General features: G+C 40.9%; 1 long non-coding RNA gene across 2 annotated transcripts in view; it reads right to left on the reverse strand.

The window, feature by feature from the left end:
* The window catches only part of LOC109550744 (uncharacterized), a 121,830-nt gene that overhangs the window by 79,882 nt on the left and 17,658 nt on the right, over positions 1 to 24,290 (reverse strand). Inside the window, exon 2 of one of the 2 annotated variants that reach the window (XR_004526959.2) lies at positions 8,021 to 8,116. This is a non-coding gene — a long non-coding RNA (uncharacterized lncRNA). The remainder of the gene's footprint in view (positions 1 to 8,020; positions 8,117 to 24,290) is intronic. The other variant, XR_012332461.1, reaches the window with a different exon arrangement.

The raw sequence follows: 24,290 nt of genomic DNA on the forward strand, positions 1-24,290 counted from the left end.
GATTATGCTTGGACAATTAATTTCTCATGCCTGAAAAATTATCCACAGGAAACTGGGATCATCAATTTGTTAAGGCATTTGACTCAACAACATGTGTTTCTTGGATACCAGAATTATTAACATTAGAACAGACTTATCAAATAAAAAGCAGCAGCATAGAGAACTAGCATGGATAAATTTGGTAAAGGGGGAGCTCTGCTGGAACCTTGTTTTTGTTTTCAGTTGTGTGAATCATTTTTGGCTGTGGAGACCTGAGTTAATGGTGATCTTTCATAGATCCCTTTAATTAAAAGCCAGGATGAGGAATGCTGTTCAAATATTGTTTGCCATAAATCACTCTTTATCTCCACTCAGAGACGGCTGAGAAGGAGAGACCTATGTTCTAAGATAAGGGCAGAGCCTCTCCCTCTTTACTCCCCTTGTACTCTCTTAAAAGTACAAACCTGAACACTAACTTCAAGGTCACCCTGAGTTCTGGGAAGCTCAACCCCTCATTTGTTTGGATCTCTCCTAGTACATTCTGGGCGGGGCTTCCTTGACCACTAACCTATATGCAGAGCCATGGAAGAGGCAAAGCTCCATCTCTGAGCTTGAACCTGTTCTCACCTATTAGCTTATTGGCCAGAACATAGGCCCAGGAGCTTGAGTTTGAAGGAACAGAGACTCCTGATTTTGAAGTCAGCAGACAAGCTGAGCATCCCTGAAACTAGAACAAATCTAGAATCCGAGGTGCTCCCTATCTTCAGACATTGAGGCCAATGTCATTGGAAAACTGAGAGGCTAGGAGAGACCAAGACTGGACACTTGTTCTTGGAATATTCAGACATCTCTGGGCTCAGCCTAGTCACCACCTGTCACTTCTGCAAAGCAGCCCTCAGGACATGCTGTACTTTCAGCATTTTGTTTATGGAATCATGTTTCTGAGATGACTTTGCAACAAAGGTGGTCTTCTAAGCCAGCACTCCCAGAAGGACCCGTGTCAACCGGAGATGATACAACCCAGCAGTTGTGCACAAGTCACAGCCCTCGCTGACAGGAGAGGGGGTGGATGGAGACCAGGAAACAAGGCCATGGAAACCAGAGGCATAGCAGGAAATGTTAGATCAAATTTCTTTTCCGCTGCAGCTGGAATGGTGGTGTCCTCTGAACATCCCAGGGCCGGGCACAGTTAAGCAAGGGCTGTGGAGCCAGTGTGACAAAGGAGACTGCCTACCAGGAAGGAATGAGATGGGCTATGGCACAGACACTGGGATGTCAGACACTGACTCTGGAGGCTCTCTGGAAGGAGGTCCTTCTGATTATTAAGAGCTTTTTCTCTCTGCTTCTCAACTTTCAGATATGTAAGGATTACCAAGAGTGCTTTAAAAAGCTGATCATAGATCCTGTCCTAGAGTTTCTGATTTGATGAGTATGGAATGAGAGCCTGGAACCTAGTTTATTGATTTAATTATTTTTAAAGCGAATCATAGGTGATTCAGATGCATGGACCACAATTTAAAAACCAGAGCTCAGATCTACAGGGAGAAGTTTCCTTCTGTGGTTTTGCCATATGCTTCCCTGCCAGCAAGCTAGTCTGGATTATTTTGCATAAAGGTCAATCATAAATTCCTAAAACATCGATAGGATTTGAACAAACATAATCATTCTAAGGGGAGTAGGATGGGAAGTAACAAATCTTAAACCCTGAGTACATGTTAGAAACTGTGTTGGCAGCTTAACCTACTATTAGTTTATTTCCTTCTTACAAGACCCCCGAGTAAAAAAGCATCTCAGTTTTATAAATGGAGAAACTGAGGCTTGGAGAAGTTGAGCAGTAATTTGCCAAGGATCACCAAGCTAAGGTAACAGAGTGAGGATTTAAACCCACATATAACTAGCTCTGAAAGCAAAGCCTGAATAGAAGAATCATCCAGGATATTTGTTTAAAATCCGATTCTCAGTCCACTCTCCTGGAGATTCTGATTCAGCATCTTTGTGGTAGAGCTCTGGAATCTGTATCTTTGGCAATTAACCCTGGTGACTCTTACCTTTTGAGTTAGGAAAATACTACTACCCATAGCACCCCCTAATAAAGTGCACACATTTGTGGATTCTTCCAGTGGGATTAGGAGGCTCAAAAGATCCAAGTTTTTGCCCTTTGCCTTCAGGGCAGAAGTGTTGCTTTTGAAAACACCTGATAATTTTCTTCAAAACTTGTCTTGAAAAATAAATCTGTGTTGCTATTCAGATGTTTTCCTTCCCTACATTGTTTCTTTTCTTAGAGAAAAACACTGGATTGGGATGAAGGAATTTCCAAAGCTATGTAATAACATATGAGGGTGGGCAACATTTTTCACATGACTCCCAGTAATAAAAACACAACAGATGGTTGAAAAAATAACCACAGAATTAGAGCAACCACTGTGTTCCATACAGAGGTTAATTAACTTGGTTGGAGGATCAAATTTCCACACTCCAATATCCCAATAGTCTCTGGTGTCCACAAACTTTAAGGCGCACCAGAATCACATGGTGTAGGGGATGCTGCTAGGTAGGTGCTCAGGCACCACCCCCAGAGATCCTAATATAGTTGGTTCATGGTGGGGCTCAAGAATCTACATTTTGAAAGAATACCTGGAGTTATTTTAATACAAATACCTACAAACCACAATTCAAAAAACTGTCTTAACATATCAAGACCATCTTGGGTAGAGAATGGATGGAAGGATGAGTGGATAGGCAATAGATGAATAGGCAACAGAATATCAACCAACACATGTTACGGAGTCCAAGCTCATACTGCTTGCTAAACGACAGGCCAATAAATCAAGAGATGAGTTGTTGGGGCAAGGAATAGCGACTTTATTCAGAAAGCCAGCAGACCAAAAAAATGGTATTCTAGTGTCCCAAAGAACCGTCTTACCCAAGTTAGAATTCAGGCTTCCTTTATACTAACAGGGGAGAGGGTGTGGTTGGTTGTTGCAGACTTCTTGGTGTCAGAATCCTTTGTTCTTGCAGCTGTCCACGTAGGTCAGGTCAGGATGTTCCTGTAAACCTCCAACAATTTATCCTCTGTTCTGCAACTTTTTATCTCTATATGAATGCAAAAGTGTTATACCTTTAAAGGTCAGAGCCTTGAGAATGGGCTATCCTGTATATTTCAGGCTATAGGCAATATTCTTAACTTGTAGCAAAAGCAATAGAATACAAAGGTTAAAGTAAAAGAAACAGACCCAATATGGAGTTAGATTTGTTCTCCCCTATTACACCCAAACAGACCATAGGATTTAGTGGAAACTTTGCCTTATTTTCATTACTTATGAGTAATCCTACGGATTATTATAAATAATTTAACAGTGTTAAATATACAAGAGCTATTACTTCATGCATCCAAATTTTTTAAGTGTTCTACACCGTTAGACCACAGTGTCTCTCACACCTCTTACTAAAGCAAGAGTACTCCAAGGAACAGTCGTGAGGTAGTTAACTGAAGCAAATCCTATTTTACTATCACCGTCCATGACAAAATTGGGCTGTTCTCTGAGAGGAATGATGGTATCCTTGGAATATAATAAAATAGAAGTGGGTAATACAATAAACTTTTAACAACTTGAAACTTCTGGCATTTGGACAAAACAAGAATATTAAACGATTTAATAGGAACCCTGTTTTGTGTTGTTACATACTAAAAATGAAAATACAGTCATTTTACCAATAAAATGTGTGATAGACTAGGCATCACAAATGAAATGGGGAGTGGCGTATCTAATAAATTTTGTAACAATTGCTTAGCAATTTAGTGGAAGGAGACCAATTTGGCTTATTTTCTCAAACCATATATCAAAATAAATTCTAGATAGATAAGTGTTTAAAACTAGAGAAAAAGCAATGTAAAAGTCAGAAAGCAAAGTACAAATGTATGACAGATAATGGTGTTAAAAAATATTATGTTAACTCTATAAAAAATTCAAACACCAAAAGTATACAAAAAACAATAAAATATTGTCCCATACTCTCATTTCCTGCTGGTAGGAGTGTAACTGGTATGGCATTTCTGGAAGCTAATCTGATAATATGTGTCAAATGCATTATAAATATGATTACTGTTCAATCCAGCCATTCATCCTCTAGGGGTTCATCCGAAAGTAAATAGACAGGTCTGCAAAATTGTATAAATAATGACGTAAGAATGTTCATCACAACATTGTTTTTAACAGCTAAAAATATTAGAAACATCGAAATGTCCATCAATAGGCCAGCTCTACAATGCAACCGTAGGGAGCCTTTAAAGAGTCGTGCCTTTATTTTTTGCATGAGAAGCTATCAGTGTAAGTAAAACAATTCAGGGAAAATATATCATGTTTGCACAATAGTGTTAACGTACTTAATGCCCTTAAATTTTACATTCAAAAATGGCTAAAATGGCAAATTTTATGTTATGTATATTTTACCACAATAAAAAAATTTTATTAAATCTAATTTTCATAAATGTTATAAAAATAGTTATTTAAAACAATAATAATATATCATTATTAAGAACAATATTTATTCTCTTAGTGGTGGAATTATGATTGATTTTTATTTCTCTATCCTTTGATAAAAATCTGAATTTTTATGTTACAGGTATAATTTTTATTATTTTATTTATTATTGGCAAAGATAATAAAGCTACTTCCATTTTGAAACTAAATTTGTCTAGTATGTATTGAAAACAAGCAGAAAAAAATTATAAAAATTCATAAAGTAAAAAAGATAAATTATCAGCAAATATATGGGAAAATGATCAACAATAATCGCACACAAGGTAAAAATAAATGCCATTTTTAACTGCCAGTTTACACTTTATTTTAAGACAATACCTAATGCTGGTAACCTATGCCTTTGATTACTAGTGCCTCTCTATTGCCACAAATTTGAAAAATAATTGTCAATTAATATCTATCTACTCCTACTCATTTCCTTTACGGTATCAAGCCCTATGCTGTGCCCTGCTGTCAATGACATAAGAGCCTTCTCTCCATGCCACCTAAACCAGGCATCGTTCTGGTACCATTATTCCTCATTCATCTAGAACCACTTTTCCCACGTGCTTCACACTCTACTCCCCATTCCAGCCCTGTTTTTCCTCATTTTGATCTCATGATTCCTTTTTCTATTTTTGGCCTCTCTTCATTCCTCAAACTGAATTAACCATCTCCCTATTACTCCTTTTGCCACCCATGAAGCAAGCCCTAATTAACACATTTCAAGAGAAAGGTGATTGTAATTCTTAATTTTCTTTTAGTATGTTGTTCTCTACCAAGTCACAGAGTTTGTAACTCATGTATATCTCAAAACTAAATTTGATGTACAAGCTAGAAATTTAAGGATGTCTCAAGACCATCATTCCCTATGGCATAGGTCATTCCACACTAATGGAATAACTTTATGGTAATTCATATCTTCAAGTTACTGTTTTATTTTGATTTCTAAATTAACCCTATTCACATGAGTCCTTATGCACCTCGGCCATGGTTGTTATTTCATCTACACAGACACATGCAGATCACATATAACTGTCTCCAGATGTGTCACATGGGGATGGAATTAAGGAAGGAAATTAATTAATCTCCATGTCTTGTGTGAGATCTGGCAGAGCACAAGGTCCCAAGAGACCCTTGAGCCATTCTATCAAAACGTGACCAGTTTTCCTTAGCCATACATTTACCAAACACACAGGGAAATGCAAGGACAATGAGTAACTGAAGCCAGAGTTTGCATTATTAACATTTGCATAATTAACTTTAATTATTACTAAAGTTTTTAGTTTCGGAGACTCTGTGCATTTGACATGGAGAGTAGAAAATGTATCTGGCTTATTCCTTTAGTGAAAACACCTCAGTAAACACCTTTTTCTCAGTTCATTTTCTATCCTGGAAGCAAAAGATTTTAAGTGGAGAGAAACACTTTGGAAGTTTATTTGTACTCACAGAGAAGGTGTCTGGAAAGGAAACTGCACCAGCTTCAGCTCTGCCTGTGATAACCCTCATGATCTTTAAGATATTTTTTACAGAAGAAAATATTTTTGAAGATTGAAAACATTTCAGTATGTGGTCTCATGTTTTGGGCAGAGGTTGAGAGCTTCTGAGCCAGATAACAGAGCTATACATCAGTACATAAGCAGCCCATCCTGCCAACAGGTTTACCTTAGTTCTCTAGTAAACCCAAGTTCTATGTGGCAACTGTGAGCGTTTAGCTCAAAGGAAAACTCGTCAGACCCATTTCTTCCTCAAGGGTATCAGAATTATTTGTTTTTAGTAAACCAACTTCATTCTTTTATCCACAAACATCTACTGCGTCACTTGGGCCAATTCTTGGTACAAAATAAATGGGCCACACCTTTTGGCCATGAGGAGGGGATCTGAGTTATATATAAACATTCCCAGATAAGGCCATCTTTGACCATCTATGTTGACTAAAAACACATAATGGAACCCAGCCTACCCGGAACTGTCAGGCAACTTGTAGACATGTGAGCAGCCATGACACGTTGCTGTTTCAAGCCTCTAGTTTTGGGATAGTTTGTTCTGAAGTATTATAGTGGCAATAGGTAACTGTTACATGCACTACTACCAATAACATTTCTCTCTGTATTAGCAGTATTCACCAGTGTAATTAAATAAGAAGTTGAAAAGAGGCGGGAAACTAGCAACATATGCAGAAGTTATGATTACATATTTGAATAACCCCCGATTATCAAATTAGTAATGATTATAAACAATAAAAGGAATTTAATAAAGTAGTGGGATACAAAGTTATTATACAGAAAGCGATGACTTTCAAATATATAAAGAATGCAGTTGGAAGATTAAGTGAAAAGAACTATAATTGCAACCAAAAAGATTAAATATATAGGAATAAACTTAATATTTAAATGTGGGTTATGTTTAAGAAAACATTAAAACACCATTAAGGTACAAAATAAAAGATGTGGAAAAACTTGTGAGGCATACCACTTCCTTGGGAAGGAAGACACAGCATCACAAAGGTGACGCTCCTCCCAAGTTGATTCTTAAATTCAGTGTAACATTGATGAACACACAAAAGATTCTGGTCTTTGTTTTGTCTTACTTTGCTTTGTTTTGAAGCTAGACAGGCTAACTCTAGAGTTAATATAGAAAAAATAAATTAAAATGCCTGAAAAACTCTAAAAAGGAAAGGTAATAAGAGAGGACATACACTACCAGACAGTAAAACTTTCACCAAAGTCTCAGTAATTAAAACAGGGGGTACTTATATGTGAACATACCAAAGGAACAGAACTTTTTTAAATCTAGAAATGGACTCAAATATGGTGGGGACTTTAGTACATGATAAAGATGACATCTCAATTCAGTGTGGAAAAGATCTCGGCAGTAAATTTATGAGGAGAAAAATAAGTAAATTGGCTCTAGACGTCACACAGTACTCAGAATAAATTCCAAATAGATTAAAATTTTAAATGTAAAAAATTGAAACTGTAAGAGAATTACAAGAAAACATAGAACATTTTTATAACTTTGGATTGCAAGTGGCCTTTGTAAAAATTACTCAAAATTTGAAAACCAGTAAGGAAAAGGTAATAAATTGACAACATAAAATTCAGAAACTTCAGTTTAGCAAACAACACTAAAAGTAAAGCAAAAAGACAAATAATAATTGAGAAAAATATGCACAAGTCATAGTGCATTAAAAAAGCTATTTTCTTTAATATTACATAAAGAGATCCAGAAATATAATAAATAAGACAATATGGAAAAGTGGACAAAGGTGTCAACAGGGTATTTACACAAAATGAACAGAAATGGCTGTTAGATATAGGAAGTGATGTTTAATCGCACTTAGTGATACTCTGGGGGAAGCTAGGGTTGCCAGGCATCCTGTACAGACAGGCATGTCCTCTAGTAAATAATTTTGTCCTTCATCCTGTACTGACTTTGTCAGAATGCCCTAAATGGCCAGAACACAGATTTTTGGTTTTAAATGAATTGCAACAATTTGACAGTTAGAGCTATTTTCTCACCATGGTAAATGGCAGCACTGACTGAAAATCATACCTCCAAAGGTAAAGATCTGGACAATCCTCCATGGTCCTCCATGGTCTCTCCTGCAGGTTTGGCTGAGGGAAGACCAAAAACAGAGACTGAGAAATAGAAGTACACATTTTTCATATTGAAGAAAGAACGAGACTATTAAAGTTCCAAGTCGTGAACAAGTAACCATTATTAATTAGAGATAAATTTGAATCAGTACACACACTCTAAAAATCAGTCAGTCACCAACAGCCTCACTCATCGAGCTGTGCTTCTGAGTCAGTGGGTCAGCAGCCCCCTAACGCCAGTAACCATACTGTCACCACGGAAAGGCCATTAGTCCCCAAACACCTATTTCTGACAGCCCACCACTCCTTGAACACCAGGCTTTCCAAAAACCTCACATAGGGTCAGCTCTGGCTTTCTTCAGAGACTGAAACTTTCAGGACTATACTTTGCAGGCAAAAGTAAAGTTCACCCTTTTTGTACCAATATCGAGTTCACTTTATTGTTAGTCCAGAAGTTTCCAATCCTTTCGATGGTTCAACCTGCTTGCAGTTAGTTATGGGTTTGGACTTGTGAAAGACACACTGAAACTGCCATGAGATTACCAAATTCAATCTTTTTCATGATTGTGATGGTTGCTATTATATAGATACATTGTTTATTTATGTGTATTTGAAGTCCCAAGTGCCAAAGCAAAAGTATAAATTTCATGGTGAATTTTCTGAACAGTGGAAATGAGGGAAAGGTCTTTTTGAAGCTTTTTGTGCGGCATATGATTATTCATTCAGTTTCAAAGTCATTCAATATGAAAGTCAGATGTAAGCTGGCATATCCTAACAGTAAGCATAAGAGATGCATGATTTCTCCAACTAGTACCAAAGAAAGTAATAAAATGACAGGTTTTTTGATTAAGAGAAATTCAGATGATGAAGATCAAATAATTGCAGCAGATGTTGCAATGGCCTTCTACATAATATATTGTCAGTCTTTCAGGTCAAATGACCAAGTGTCCTGCTAGCAGAAGTATTTTCTAATTCCAAAACGCAAGCAAATTTTCAAGCGCCAAGACGAAATCTACCGCAATAATAAAAGTGTACTAGCTCCATTTACTATTACAGAGATTATCAAAAATCTGAACACTTCACCTTTTTATGTCACAGCCTTGGATACTAGTAATCACAATGCAGAAAAAATTTCCCTTGTGCAATATTTTTCTCGTGAACAAGTTTTGAGTATAAGGCCATTGAGAGTAAAGTCCCTTCCATATGATACTTTAGAAATGGCAGCAAAGTTTTGCAGAGACTCACTTATTGAGTTAGGAGTGAATTAAAAAAACAATGGTACTGCTTTTGGTGGAGATAACATACAAATTTTGGTGCATGTTCGTTCAAGTAAAGATGCAAACGAAACACTCAAAGTTGAAGCAAAGTGTAGGTGGTTCTATGGAAGGTGTTGGCTGTCTTGCCCATGTTTTACATAATGCTGCTCAAACAGCATCTGGTGTCCTTTCTTGACATCAATTTCTTTTGCTGTCCATTGAATGTTCTCTTATTTCAGCATTTATACAGTTTGAACAGAATGATTAAAGGAGTTTTGTGATTTTGTTGGCCTTTAGTACTCTTCAAATTTGCTCTCATTCAAAAACCCATTGGCCTTCTTTAACAAATAACAGTGGATAGAATCTTTAGTTTATTTGAAGCACTGGAATCATACCTTAATTCTGAAGGAGAGACCCCAAATTTCTTGTTGACTTTTATATAATCCATTTGAGTAAAGCCTACTTATTTGCTGTTCACAGTTTTCAGTATCTCTTTAGCAACAAGAATATGCAAATTGAAGAAAAAGCAAACCATTTTGTTGAAGTACTTCACTGCTTAAAGAAACTCGTTAAATGTGTTTAAGAAAAGAATTGATGGAAAATGTATCCCTTCAAGTAACAAGCAAATGAAAAGATGCTCAATATCGCTAATTATTAGAGAAATGCAAATCAAAGCTACAATGAGATTATCACCTCATACCTGTCAAAACGGCTATCATCAAAAAGTCTACAAATAACAAGTGTTGGTGAGGATGTAGAAACAAGGGAACCCTTGTACACTGTTGGTGGGTATGTAAATTGGTGCGGTCACTATGGAAAACACTATGAAGGTTCCTCAAAAAACTAAAAATAGAACTACCATATGATCCAGCAATTCCACTCCTGGGTATATATCTGGAAAAAAATGAAAACACTAATTCAAAAAGATACATGCACTCTCATGTTCATAGCAGCACTTATTTACAATAGCCGAGACTTGGAAGCAACCCAAGTACCCATCAATAGACAAATGGATAAGTGGATATATATATAGGAATATTCCTCAGCCATAGGAAGGAATGAAACTCTGCCATTTGCAGCAATGTGGATGGACCTAGAGGATATTATTTTTAGTGAAATAAGTCAGACAGAAGAAGACAAATACTGTACGATAAACTTATATCTGGAGTCTAAAAAATAGTACAAATGAAATTATATAGCGTAACAGAAACAGACTCACAAGTATAGAAAACAAACTACATCAGTGGGAAGAGGGGAGTGGGGGGGCACATTAGGGGTATGGGATTAAGAGATATAAACTCCTATGTATAAAACAAAGAAGCAACCAAGATATATTGTACAGCACAGGCAATTCTAGCCATTATCTTATAATAACTTTCAATTGAATATAAACTGTAAAAATACTGAATCGCTATGCTGTACAACTGAAACTAATATACTATTGTAAATCAACTATACTTCAATTAAAAATTAAAAAGGATATAACAATTTTTTAAGTTGCTAAGCAACAGACGCAAATGTAATCTTGAAGAATGGAAAAGCAAGGTACGCCATGAAAAATGTTATTATGTATTCCGATAGATCTGAAGAGCAATTCTTAGAATTGTTAACTTTATGCAAGTGCGTGGTCAGTATACCGGCTCATAATGTTAATGTTGAGGCTGTTGTCTTACTAATAAATGACCAGCGGACAAAAGAAGGAAGTAAAGTGGATGTGACCACTGTATAATCTATGTTCCAGTGTAAATAGACTCTAACTGCAAGTAATTCCATCAGCAAATTCTGCAGAACAAGGAGCTATTATGGAAAGTTAAATCACCAGAGAAATATAATTAACAAAAGAGGTATGTAAGTTAGGTACACCTTATTTCAGATAAACAACAAATAGAATAATTACGTCCCATGCAATATCTTTTCATCTCATTGCCAATTAGAAATAATTCAAAAACAGCTGATTGTCCCATGTATTTATTTGTTAAATCTGGCAACCCTAAAGTCCAGCCCAAAAGGAGCAGAGAGACACTTACAGGAACTCACGTGGCAGAGGTACACTTTCCATTGCAACTGAACCTGGGGAGTCTACCTCTGAGGTTGCTGGCTTACATCCTTTTACCACGTGACACCTGAAAATTAAGAAACTCGGAAGAATTCAGCCAAGAATTAGAGGGAAACTGAATCCTGACGACTTCGAGTGAGCTCTTAATTGCAACCCTAATCCCAAACTTGTCAGTTACATGAATCAGTACTTCCCCTTTTTTGTTTAAACCAATAAACCATGTCTTCTGCCCTTAACATCCAATGGTTCCCCGAAATACAAGGTTCCATCCCTATCTGTACGCTCCAGACTCAGGTGCTTGGTGTAGTCCTCCAGCAAGCACATCAGCTCACCCCATCAGAAGCCAGCTGCCTCGGTGGGCACTTGCACACAGGACTCTGCCCCTATTGGAATTCATCTCCATCTTCCTTTCCTCTTGTCCCTGGAGCCACTGTACACCTTAGGCAACTTCCCCTCCACCAAGCCAAATTTCCCAGCCAGACCTCCATCTCCAGGAACACCTGGGTCACGGTGTGGAACAGATGCCTAGCAACTTTAGTTTGGGGTCAGGAAACCCAAAAACCATCAACCATCTCAGGGACCAGAAACCCAGAACTTCCGGGAAGAGAGGACGGCTTTTCAAATTACCTTTCAACCTCTGGAGTCACCCCTGGCCACAAATATAAATTACTGAAAGCAGAGTAAGTAACTAGACCATGAATCCCTACAGAGGGATTGCCAGTGTCAGCCCATATTCTCTCCAACACTGAATTGCCTTTCCTCTGAATGTGAGTTATGAATAATCAGCCCCATCCCAGGCCGTATCCTTCCCAGCAAGGAACAGACCCTGATTCAACCGTGCTGTATCCGCCCTAAGGGTGTTTGCACATTCACGCATATGTCCCCCTGACATTAGGTGTGGGCTCTGAGGCTTGGTGCGGTATAACTGCAGGGAACCCCATGCCCGTTGTAGTCAGTTGTCAGCAACACCTTCTGAAGCACCATGTGAACAAGATGAACAATGGTACCTGCGTTCATACCACCCTCTGAGCCCTTGGCATGAGCACAAAGCATTTGAAAATGTTTCCTCTTTTCCCTCAGTGCTATTCAGTTAAAGAGCTTCCTGCTTTGGGGGAACTTCTTGATTTTCCTTGTGAGCATGATTTGGGGAAGAGAAGAAGCAAAACAGAGTTAGAAGCAGAGGGAGACTGGGGGTGAATCCTGGACCCACTAGCTCCTGTTTGGCCCTGGTCTGTATGAGCCCCTTGTGTGTAAATCCTATCTCCCTGACTCATCTCCTACATGTGTCTGCAGTAAAGCGAAGACCTAGGGTCCAGGCACAGCTGGCTGTGTGGCCCAAGGCCAGTCACTCAGCCTTTCGATTTGTTTTGATTTTTTACTCTTTTAAAACTTTTTTGATTTTTTACTCTTTTAAAACTTTTTTGATATAATTGTAGGTGCACATGAAATTGTAAGAAATAATAGAGAGATTCTGTGTACTCTTCACTCAGTGTCCCCCAAATGGTAACAGCATCTTACAAAACTGTAGTACAATATCACAGCCAGGATATTGACATTGATAATCTATCCATTTCATGCAGATTTCCCCAGTCTTACTTGTACCCGTGTGTGTGTGTGTGTGTGTGTGTGTGTGTGTGTGTGTATTTAGTTCTATGAAGTTTTATCACGTGCAGATTCATGTATCTACTGCAGTCAAGATATAGAGCAGTTGAATGCTTTTTAAAATTAATTTCTATTGGAGTGTGGTTGCTTTACAATGTTGTGCAGAACAGTTGAATCCTTTGTGTTGCTCTTTTGTACCCACACCCTCCCCCGCCTCCATCCCAAACACCTGGCAACCACTAATCTCATCTCCGTATGGCAAATTTTGTCATATACTTTGTTACATGAATGGAATCACACAATATGTAGCTTTCGGGGAATGGCTTTTTACCCTAAGCATAATTCCTTTTCAAGTTGTTGCATGTATCAGTAGTTTCTTTTTTTAATTGCTGAGGAGTATTCTATGGTATGGAAGTACCACAGTTTAACTATTTACCCATTGAAGGATACCTACGCTATTTTCACTTTTTGACTATTACCAATAAAACTGCTATGAACAGTCATGAGCAAGTGAAACGCAGCAGGACCCTATGGTCCTTCCCCCTCCCCCCACCCATGTCCTCAGCCTGCTTTTGTCTGTGGAAAAAATTTAGCCAGAGAATAAGTTTAATTAGAGAAGTGAGAAAATGCAGAAACAGAGGGAAACAGTCAAAGGAGACCAAATAATAAGTTTTGTCATTAAACATAGTCAAGGACCTTTAGTTCCACCTTTAGGGCTATAGATAATATTCAGAGCCATATCCTGTGAGCTGTCTTATAGATGCTGAAACCCCCAGCAGGTGGAAGAAGTTAACTACATGATGACCAGGCAGTAGCCATGACACAATTCCAGGAATTGGCCTCAAAGAAATGGGAACAGACAGACCCTGGAACTGAAGATTAACTGTACCTAACACAATCAAGATGATACTGGTCAGACCACCGATGACCAGTTTCAAGATGACAGTCAGAGCTGACTATACTGTTTCTACATGTAGCCCCCTCTCTCTGTCTATACAAGCTCTTGCCCCCTGCTCGTCAGGGGCGGGAGTCGGCCTTTGGACAAGTATCCGCCCACCCACCACACCGGTTGCCAGCATCCAAAATAAAGCAAACTTTCCTTTCCACCAACCCGGCCTCTTTATTGGCTTCCGAGCAGCGAGCAGCCGGACCCCACTCTTGGTTACACAAGTTTTTGTGTGATCATAAGCTTTCATCTCTCTGGGATGAATGCCCTAGAGTCTAACTGCCAAAGCATATGGTGGTTGCATGTTTAGTTCTATAAGAAACTGACAAACTATTTTCCAGGGCATCTGTACCATTTTACATTCCCAGCGCTCAGCCTTTTCAAGCCACCATCTCTCCCTTGGTTTGAAGTCCTTGAGCTTCAGCTCCACAGAAATATCACTTGCCTGAGTCACGTCCCCAGACTTCTCAGGTCCTGCCCTTTTCACCTACTTGTTAACAAAGTTCCTCTGGACTGCAATTTGTAAGCGTCAAATAACATTACGAATTTGTAGTATTGTCAGATTATTAATCTTCCTAGACTGTAGGCTTTGCTTTGTCTACAGCCTTTCTCACTCCAAAAGCTAAAGGTTGCTTTTCTGGGCTCAGGATCCAAAAGCCAGGTGAGATAAGAGTCGGAGGGAGCCAGAATGAGCCACACTGCCCTGAACTCTCCACCTCTCTAAGGTGTAAAGACCCCCACCTTAGGTGGCTTCAGTGCCTTTTTTTCTCAACACTGTTCTCGGGGTCCCACATGCTACTTTTGCCTTTGCCTTTGCTGACTCCAATCATTTCAGTATCTTCTTTGCAATGATCCACCTAACTCGGCCCTACAATACTTGACCTCAGACAATGTGGTTGTGTATGAGAATGAGGAACTACTGGGTGCCTTTGGTTATGTTGAGTTCAGTGGTCTGAGGAGGGATCCAAGGTAAGCCCAGGTTCACTGAAAGCTCAGCACATGGGGGCAGGGCCCATCTGTGGTCCATCTCCTGGGAGTGTTTCTGGAGGAAAGCTATCACATCTCCTCGAAGTGCATGAACATCACAGGAAGGCACCTCAATCCTGATGGACAAACTCATCACCAAGGACAAGACCTATCACATTGTGAACAAACGTGGCTGGAAGAAGACACCAAGATTAGCTTCCCCAAACAGGGAAATGCTGCATCTGACAATATCCATGCAGATATTGTCTTTGTGTTTAAAGATAAACCCATTCACACCCCCTTGCCAGGATGGCACCCGTGTGCTCCACAATGACTCCATCAATGCAAAGCCATGGGCCTGGGACAGACCGTGTGGAGGCAGGAGGTAACAGGGGAAAGCCATGATTAAATATGATATGGACATTCTTTTTCCTTCCCAAATACTGCTTATTTCTTGTTATCATTCCTTTTTCCCCCTTTTTCAGTCATTCTACCACCCAGCTTGTTCTCCCTCTCAGTCTCATTTTTCCCCAGGCAGATGAATGCCCCAGACACAACAATTCTTTTCCAAGGCCTTTCCCCAGCCCTCCCAGGGACCACCACAGCAATACCCACAACACACACCCTCACCCAAGACACACCCAGCTCTGTGTCCACTGGACAATGGCTATGTTTTCTAGAGTAGAAAAAATGGTAACTTTTCAGAAAAATGTTCCTGTTCCAGAGCCCCTCACTAACTGGGTGGCATTGTCACGGGTGGGAGGTAGGGAAGCCAGCCCAAGACAGGAGGGAATTTTCATATCCCTGGCTTTAAATCAGTTCTCATTCAGCTACTGAAGAGTGACCTGAGTGCTACCAGGAGGTATGGGAAGATTTCTTGCTCAAGCCTGAAAATATAATGTCTCCTTCCTCTCCCAGCACTACTAAGACATTTCCACAATCCTTGCCTGCCCAGCGAGTCCCAGCGAGCAAGTGTTCTCAGCTCTGATATATCCTCCTCACTGGACTCTCCCTTTGTCTTATTCTGTTCCCTCCTTCTGCCATAAAATATATCTTCTCCCATTTTTTAAAAATTCTGACCAAGCTGGGAGGACTCTGGTTCATAAATCAACTGTGTAATTTTTTTTAATTTTAAGACTTTATGTTTTAGAGCATTTTTAGGTTCACAGCAAAATTCAGAGGAAGGTATAAAGATTTTCCATAGACGCCCCCCTGCCTCCCTACATGCCCAGCCTTCTTCATTATCAACATCGCTCAAAAGAGTGGTGCTCTTGTTACAATTAATGAACCTACACTGACACATCATCATCACCCAAAGGCCATCATTTATGCTACAGTTCACTTTTAGTGTTGTGCGTTCTATGCATTTCATCAAATCTGTAATGACAGGAATCCACAATTATAGTATCATATAGAGTATTTTCACTGCCCTAAAAATCCTCTGTGCTCTGCCTGTTCATCCCTCCCTCCCTCCAGCCTCTAGCAACCACTGATCTTTTTACTGTCTGTATAGTTTTATCTTTTCCAGACTAGCATCTAGTTGGAATCACACAGTATGTAGCTTTTCAGATTGGCGCATTTCCTTAGGAATATGCATTTAAGATTCCTCCATGTCTTTTCATGGCTTGATAGCTCATTTTTTTTTTAGAACTGAAAAATATTCCATTGTCTAGATGTACCACAATTTATTAATCTATTCACCTACTAAAGGACATCTCGGTCTTTGTAATTATGAATAAAGCTTCTGTAAACCTCTGTGTGGAGATTTTTCTATAGACATAAGTTTTCAACTCATTTTAAATACCAAGAAGCATGATTGCTGAATCATATGGTAAGAGTATGTTTAGTTTTGTAAGAAACTGCCATACTGCCTTCCCAAGTGGCTGTAAGTGGCACTAAGTACATTCACATTACTTTGAAACCATCACAATTATTAATCTGCAGAATTTTTCAACATCACAAACTAAAATTGTATTCATTAAATGATAATTCTCCATTCTTCCCTCCCCCAAGCCCCTGGCAACCAGCATTCTACTTTCTACTCCTATGAGTTTGGCTACTCTAGGTATATAAGTGGCATCATACTATATTTGTACTTGTGACTGTTTTATTTCACTTAACATAATGTCTTCAAGTTTGATTCATGTTGTACTATGTGTCAGAATTTCTTTCTTTTTTAAGGCTGAGGGAATTCCATTGTATGGATATACTATATTTTGTTTATTCATCCATCAATGGACACTTGGTTGTTTCCACCTTTTGACTATTGTGAATAATGTTGCTTTGAACATTGGTATATAGATATCTGTTTGAGCCCCTGCTTCAATTCTTTGGGGTGTATACCCAGAAATGGAATTGCTATGTTCATTTTATGTAATTCTATGTTTAAGTTTTGGAGGAACTGCCAAACTATTTCCAGCAGCACCTGCACCATTTTACCTTCTCACCAGTGGTACCCAAGGGTTCCAACTTCACCACATCCTCATCAACACTTGTTATTTTCTGGGGCTTTTTAAAATAATAGCCACCCTAATGGTTGTGAAGTGATATCTCATTGTGGTTTTAAGTTGTGTTTCCCTGTGATTAGTAATGTTGAGCATATTTTTGTGCTTATTGGCCATCTGTGTATCTTCTTTGGAGAAACATCTATTCAAGTCCTTTGCCCATTTTTAATTGGGTTGTTTGGGGGGTTTTGTTACCAAGTTGTAGGTGTTCTTTATATATTCTAGATATTAACCCCTTCTCAGATATATAATTTGCAAATATTTCCTCTCATTCTGTGAATTGCCTTTTTACTCTTCCCTTTGGTACACAAAAGTTTTTAATTTTGATGAAGTCCTATTTGCCTATTTTTTCTTCTTGGCTGTGTTTTTGGTATCATATCTCCAAAGATCACTGGCAAATCCAATGTCATGAAACTTTTCCCATAGGTTTTCTTCTAAGAGTTTTATAGATGTAGCTCTTATATGTAGGTCTTAGTCCATTTTGAACTAATATTTATGTATGGTGTAAGATAAAGATCCAGCTTTATCATTTTGCCTGTGAATATCCAGTTTTCCCATCACCGTCTGTTAAAAAAGACTACCCTTTCCCCATTGAATGATCTTGGAATCCTTATCAAAAGTTATTTTACCATATAGGTAGTTTATTTCTGGGCTCTCTATTCTATTCCATTGGACTATGTGTCAGTCTTTATGCCAGTATCACACTGTTCTGATCACTGTAGCTTTGTAGTAAGTTTTGAAGTCAGGAATGTGAGACCTCCAACTTTGTTCTTCAGTTTCAAAATTATTTTGGCTATTCAGGATCCCTTGAGATTCCATACAAATTTTAGGATAGATTTTTCTATTTCTGCAGCAAATGTCTTTGGGATTTTGATAGGAATTGCACTGACTCTGTAGATTGCTTTGAGTAGCATGGACATTTTAACAATATTAAGTCTCAATTTGTGAACACAGGATGTCTTTCCATTTATTTGTATCATCTATCATTTTTTTCAGCGATTTTTCATAGTTTTCATGCATAAAGTTTTATATGCGTAAGATTCTCAGGAAGCATAAACAAGAAACTAATAATGACTGTCACAGGCTGGGAGTGGAGCAGATGGAGGCTTTTATATACTTATTGTACCTTTTTTATACTTTTCATGTTTGCCACAACAGGGTGAGGTGAAAGTGGCACGTGGGGCACAAAACTTAAGGAGATGCTCACTCTCAGGTGCCAACATTGACCTTGCACAAAACTGGGAGTGAGCGCCTCGTTAAATGATGGGCTCTAGGCTCCCACCCTAGTCCCTGGCCTCTCGGAAATTTTACTGAAAAAAATGACTCACACACAATTCTCATCTCAGACTCTGCTTCTGGGGAACCTAACCAGAGACAACCTCTAGGGTCTGCTAAAATGTCAAACCCTCAGAGAGACTTCCCTGGATTCCAGCTTTCTAAAGTAGGGGACCCCTAACACCTCCTATTCTCTATCACAAATCACTGTTTATTTCCTTCATACAACTTACCTCCATGTCTACCACTCATTTATTTACTTATTGTTTCTCTAACCACAAGGTTGCACCCTCCATAAAGACTGGGACCACTGTCCTAGCCCAGTTTCTGGCATGTAGTAAGCACTTAAAATATATCTGTTGAAGGAATATGTGCATGAATTAATGAATTTACTCCCTGAATGTCAAAATAAAGTTCAAGGTGGGTGACATTTTTCGTTGATAAAATAAGGATTCTAAATTCAAGTATCATCATGATAGTAAGAGGATGTATTTTTAAAGGGCTTTTTAAAGGTACAGTTAGACACAGTACTATGAGGGAAAATATTATTCCTGACGCCCCGCGAGGCCCCTGGTCCGCGAGGCCCCGGGTCCGCGAGGCCCTGGCCTGGCGCGCGCAGAACCTCGTGCCCAGAGGTTCCGACGCCCCATGAACCGTCCCACACCCCGATGCCAACGGTTGCCTCAGCGCCGTAAGCTTCGCGTCTACAGACTTCGGGGCCGCCCAGAAGCCAAAGCCCGTCGAAGGTCCGACCCCGCTGACCCGCTAGCATGGGCAGCTACCTGAGCATGTACCTGGGCACGGCCAAGGCCACGCAGCCAGCCCACGCCCGGAAGCGCCGGTCCCCATGGTTCCCATGGACCGGGCCCGCCAGCGGCACCTGCCTCCCGATGGGCCGGGACGGGCGCCCAATCCTGTGCTACCACCGCCGCCGCCAGGATCACGAGCTCTGGTTCCGCTGCAGGCGGCCGCTCCCCGCCGCCCTGCGCAGCTGGAAGTACTACCCGGTCCGCGGGTCCTCGGTGCCCCAGGGCTGGAGGCGCCTTCCCAGCGGGCCGCCCCTCCGCACCTCCTCGGGGCTGGGGTTTTCCGGCCATGGCAACGGTTTCACGATGAGGTCCCAGTGGAACGCCCGCCTCTCCTGCCACACGCAGAGCCTGGTGGACATCCGTACCGCCCCCGTTGAAAGCCTAGGCAACTTGTCCACGTGTCCGCCCAGCCAGGCGTCCCCGGACCCCTGTGCCAAGGAGACCGCGCTAAGGGCCTTCAGCCGATGCGAGGAAGGACAAAGGCGGCTCGACGGGCCTCTCAGGTCTGAGAGCCCCGAGCCCAGGCTGTCGGCCTTCCGGCCCGTGATGAGGAATGGAGTGGTCCCTGTCTTTGTGCCCAGGCCGGGGCCTCTGAGAAGAAGCATCTGCTCCGGGTGCAAGCGCCTCCGAGAAGAGGACACTGAGCCCCGGCCTGATCAGCAGCCCTAGCCTGAGCCTTCCCCGTCTGCCGCCCAGCCTGCTGTGAGGCCCCCCCACCCTCCACCCGCCCAGGGCACAGTCACAGAGCCTCGCTGGAGAGATGGGGGCGGATCAGCACTCCCGGGCCTGGGCCTCCTGCAGCCTGACGTCCCCCTTGAGTCCTGAGAGCCAAGGCCACCTCCTCCTGACACTCAAACCCACATTTCTTTAACCAAGCTGACCCCTGCCCTACCCCTGCCTGAGTCACTGGCACGGACCACCAGGCCAGCTCCCTCCACTCCAGCCAGGAGCTGCCAAGCCCCAGAGCCACCTCTCCTACCTGCAGAGCCCGCCCCGAGGAAGCACCGCTGACGTCCAGGCCTGCACTCCCTCCTGCCCACCCACCCTTGCTGCCTTTGCCCCTGAGAAGACCCTTCTCGGAGGACCCTTCTCAGGAAGGCGTGCTTCTCCCCTATTGCCCACTTCATACGGTTTAAAGGTTGTTCTTATTTTAAATAATACTAAAATAGCTTCATTATCCTAAAAAAAAAAAAAAGTTTCTCAGAATACTACTTCCATCCAAATCACTGTTCAAGAATACATGTTTTTTAATACTTAAAAAAATAAAAAATAAAAAAAATAAAATACTATTCCTGAAACTCATTCCTTTTTGTCAAATCCATATACCCCATCTGGCTCTGTTTTTTTCAGCCCCTAGCTGCTGCTTTTTATTTTCCTTTTTTTCTTTTCTTTCTTTTTTTTTCTGAAATATTCCTACATATTTCCATTATGTCATGTATTTTGTAACTATAGCTTAAATATCTGATTTCTTAATACTCTCTGGGCCAGCAGGTCTGTTTTGCCTTAGATAAGCCCCATATTTGTAACACAATGATATGATCAGTGCACCTAGGGACCCTCTTTTATCTGCTTTATCCTTTATACAATGTAAATGCTCTACAAGCTTCCAGGACACAAAGACTTTTTTTCCAAAATATTATGCCAATTCTAAAGACGTCTTTTCCCCCTCAAGGGCCTATGAATGTTTGTAGACATTGGAGATTCTTACAATATTCCTTTGTAGCAAGCAAGAGCAGAGACTTGGGAGGGGATTGAGATATGGAGACCCTGGGGCCTGGGAGATTATTGCACTTAGGAAAATACTCAGAGGGTGAAATTTCCAAGAAAGCAGTTGCTCCCAACATGCAAAAGGCTTTGCTGGTCCCCTAGCCAAGAGGACGGTGCCCAATGGGACCCTCTGTGTGTGAAAGCATTGTGTGGATGTGTGCTTTCCATGGATGTGGTCTTTGCTCGGATGTTCAAGGATTTGCTCTAGGAGTCAACAAACCTTCTGAAAAAGGCCAGATAGTAAATACTTTAGGCTTTGCCAGCCACATATTGTCTCTGTTGAATCTTCTTTGTTTTTTACCTTTAAAAATATAAAAATGATTTCTAGCTTGAGGACACTGTGAATAAGACTGTCTTTGTCTGCCATAATTTGCCAACTCCTGATCTAGAAGACAGGAAGGAAGGAAGGATGTTACCCATGCGTCTCCTGGTTTCCTTTATGGTTTCTTGTCTAAGCCTTATTATCTGCCTTCTCCCTAATACTACTACTTACCCATTCATTGGTGTGTATCAGACCCTGCGTCAGGTGTTTTAAATTCACTGCAGAATCTCATTGACTAATCCATTGAGGTAAGTACTATTATTATCCCCATTTTGTAGATGGGAAAACTGAGGCTTAGGGAAGTTAAGTAACATTCCTAAGTTCCCACTGCTAATAAGTCACAGAGTCAAGAATCAAAATTAAGTCCGTCTGATTCCAACTCTCATTTGTTCTTTGCAGACAATAGCAGCCCTTCCTTTACATATTTCCAATCCATCCTACACATTTTACCCATTGAATCTTCCTCAAACATCAGTTTGATCATGACATTCTCCTTCTTAGAATCCTTCAGTGGCTCTCCATTTTTTACCCAGTGCAGTAAAGGCACCTCCATTTAGCTCTTGATACGACCCCAACTTAGCGTCTCAGCTTTATTTCCATGCCCTTATATTTCCCCAGTCCTCTGGTCCTGCTGAATTGTCCTATTTGTTCTCCCATCTGGCAGCATGGCCCTCTTCCACCACCATGTTTTTCCTCCAAGAGCATTCTCCTTCCCACCTCCCATCTTCACTTACCCACCTTCTGCCTTCTCCCAGACTCAGCCCAACTATGTCTCCTTCATGAAGCCTGCTGTGGACCCTTTCCTTCCAGTCAGGATTTGATGATGCTTCTCTTAGCACAGCTATGGCCCGTTGCTTGCCCCTTTGTCTGGGAGTTAAACTTGGGGGCTGATGTTTAGGGTGTGGCGTGGACATGATCCATGCCATTTGAAGGTCCCCTTCTTCCAAGTGGCCGGCAGCTGGGCTTGGATATGCCTGTCGTTGGCACCTGTCCCTCACTAAGACCTTCTAGTTTCCTTGCAGGCTCAGTATCTCCAGGACCTGGTTCTTGTTTTGTTTGATGATCTACTGCATGTCTCAAGGGCATAATTTTGCTTTAGCTAGAGTTTCATTAAATAGACTTTCCAGTTGTTCGTCACTCAAGCCTGGTCTTGCAAGATGGAAAATTGAATTTGGCCAATTCTGACACTCCCTCCTCAGACCGTGTCTCAGGTTTTCAGCTCTCTTGCTAACTCCAAGGCTCACACGCATCAGGCTACCTACATTTTTAAGGTATCGCCTACCTGACACACTGTTTTCAAATATATTATCACATTTAATCTTTACAAAAACCCTGTGAGGCAAATGGTGTAGCCTCATTTTACAGATGAGTAAACTGAGGTTGATAAGAGTTAAAGGACTTGCCCACAGGTCAGTGTTCTTTACTGAGCTCATTTCCCCCAAATGCCCCTCAGGGACAATAAGCAGCCGCTCCAGGCTCCCAGCCTCTCACATCCAGAGGAATCATCTTCAGTGCGTTTCAGTAAATGCTGTAGCCAAAACCTCAGGAGGGAAGGGGAGCGGCAGGGAGTAAGAAGGACAAGAAATATCTGAAGGCATTTATCCCTGGAACCTCTTGCCCGTTTCTATGAGGCTCAGACCTTTTGCGGTATGAAGGAAATTTTTCCTTACCTAATATTTTTACTGTCTTCTACCCTGTCAGGCTTGCCTTTGCTGCACCCCAGTCTCCTGTGGGGACTTGTAATATGAACATTTCATTTCTGAATCTGCTACATCAAACACCCTTCGGGTAAAAAAGTGTGTGTGTGCACACACACGCACGTATACACATATATATGTATTTAATAGCTCATGGGAAAACCACATAAAGTTACCCTGCAAAGTGCATGTGATTTTCACATGGTGTTAATTTCACACGTCAGGGGTAAAACTGAAAAAGATGTGGCTATTTTAAAAAAAATTTAAACAAAAAAGAAGAAAGTGAACAAGAATGAGGTAGGAATTGAAATTGCTGAAACGCTCATTCGAAAAACAGACTAGGTAAAACTCCAGACCCACCAACAAGAAGTGAGACAGGCCTGGGGTGAGGAGGGTTGTCCTGAATGGCCTGGTTGCCACAGCTTCCAGCTAAGAACTTTCTTTCAACAGCCATAAGGCGGCTTACAATCTCTGACACTCTTGTCCTTTTTTATTAATGTTTTAATTTTATTGGAGTGTAGTTGATTTACAGTGTTGTGTTAGTTTCAAGTGTACGGCAAAGTGACTCCGTTTTACATATACATATATTCTTTCTTTTTTAGATTCTTTTCTCATATAGGTTATCACAGAATACTGGGTAGAGTTCCCTGTGCTATACAGTAGGTCCCCATGGGTCATCCATCTTATTGACACGCTTGTCCTTAATCAAAATTATCAAGTAGTGCTTCCCTGGTGGCGCAGTGGTTGGGAGTCCGCCTGCCGATGCAGGGGACACGGGTTCATGCCCCAGTCCGGGAAGATCCCACATGCCGCAGAGCGGCTGGGCCCTTGAGCTATGGCTGCTGAGCCTGCGTGTCCGGAGTCTGTGCTCCGTAGCAGGAGAGGCCACAGCAGTGAGAGGCCCGCGTACCGCAGAGGAAGGAAAAAAAAAAATTATCAAGTAGGTAAATTTTGTCTCTGAGGAAATTTTCTCAAACTATTTCTGATGTTGT

Source organism: Tursiops truncatus, chromosome 6, assembly GCF_011762595.2.
Source record: "Tursiops truncatus isolate mTurTru1 chromosome 6, mTurTru1.mat.Y, whole genome shotgun sequence".
NCBI classification, from domain to species: Eukaryota; Metazoa; Chordata; class Mammalia; order Artiodactyla; family Delphinidae; genus Tursiops; species Tursiops truncatus.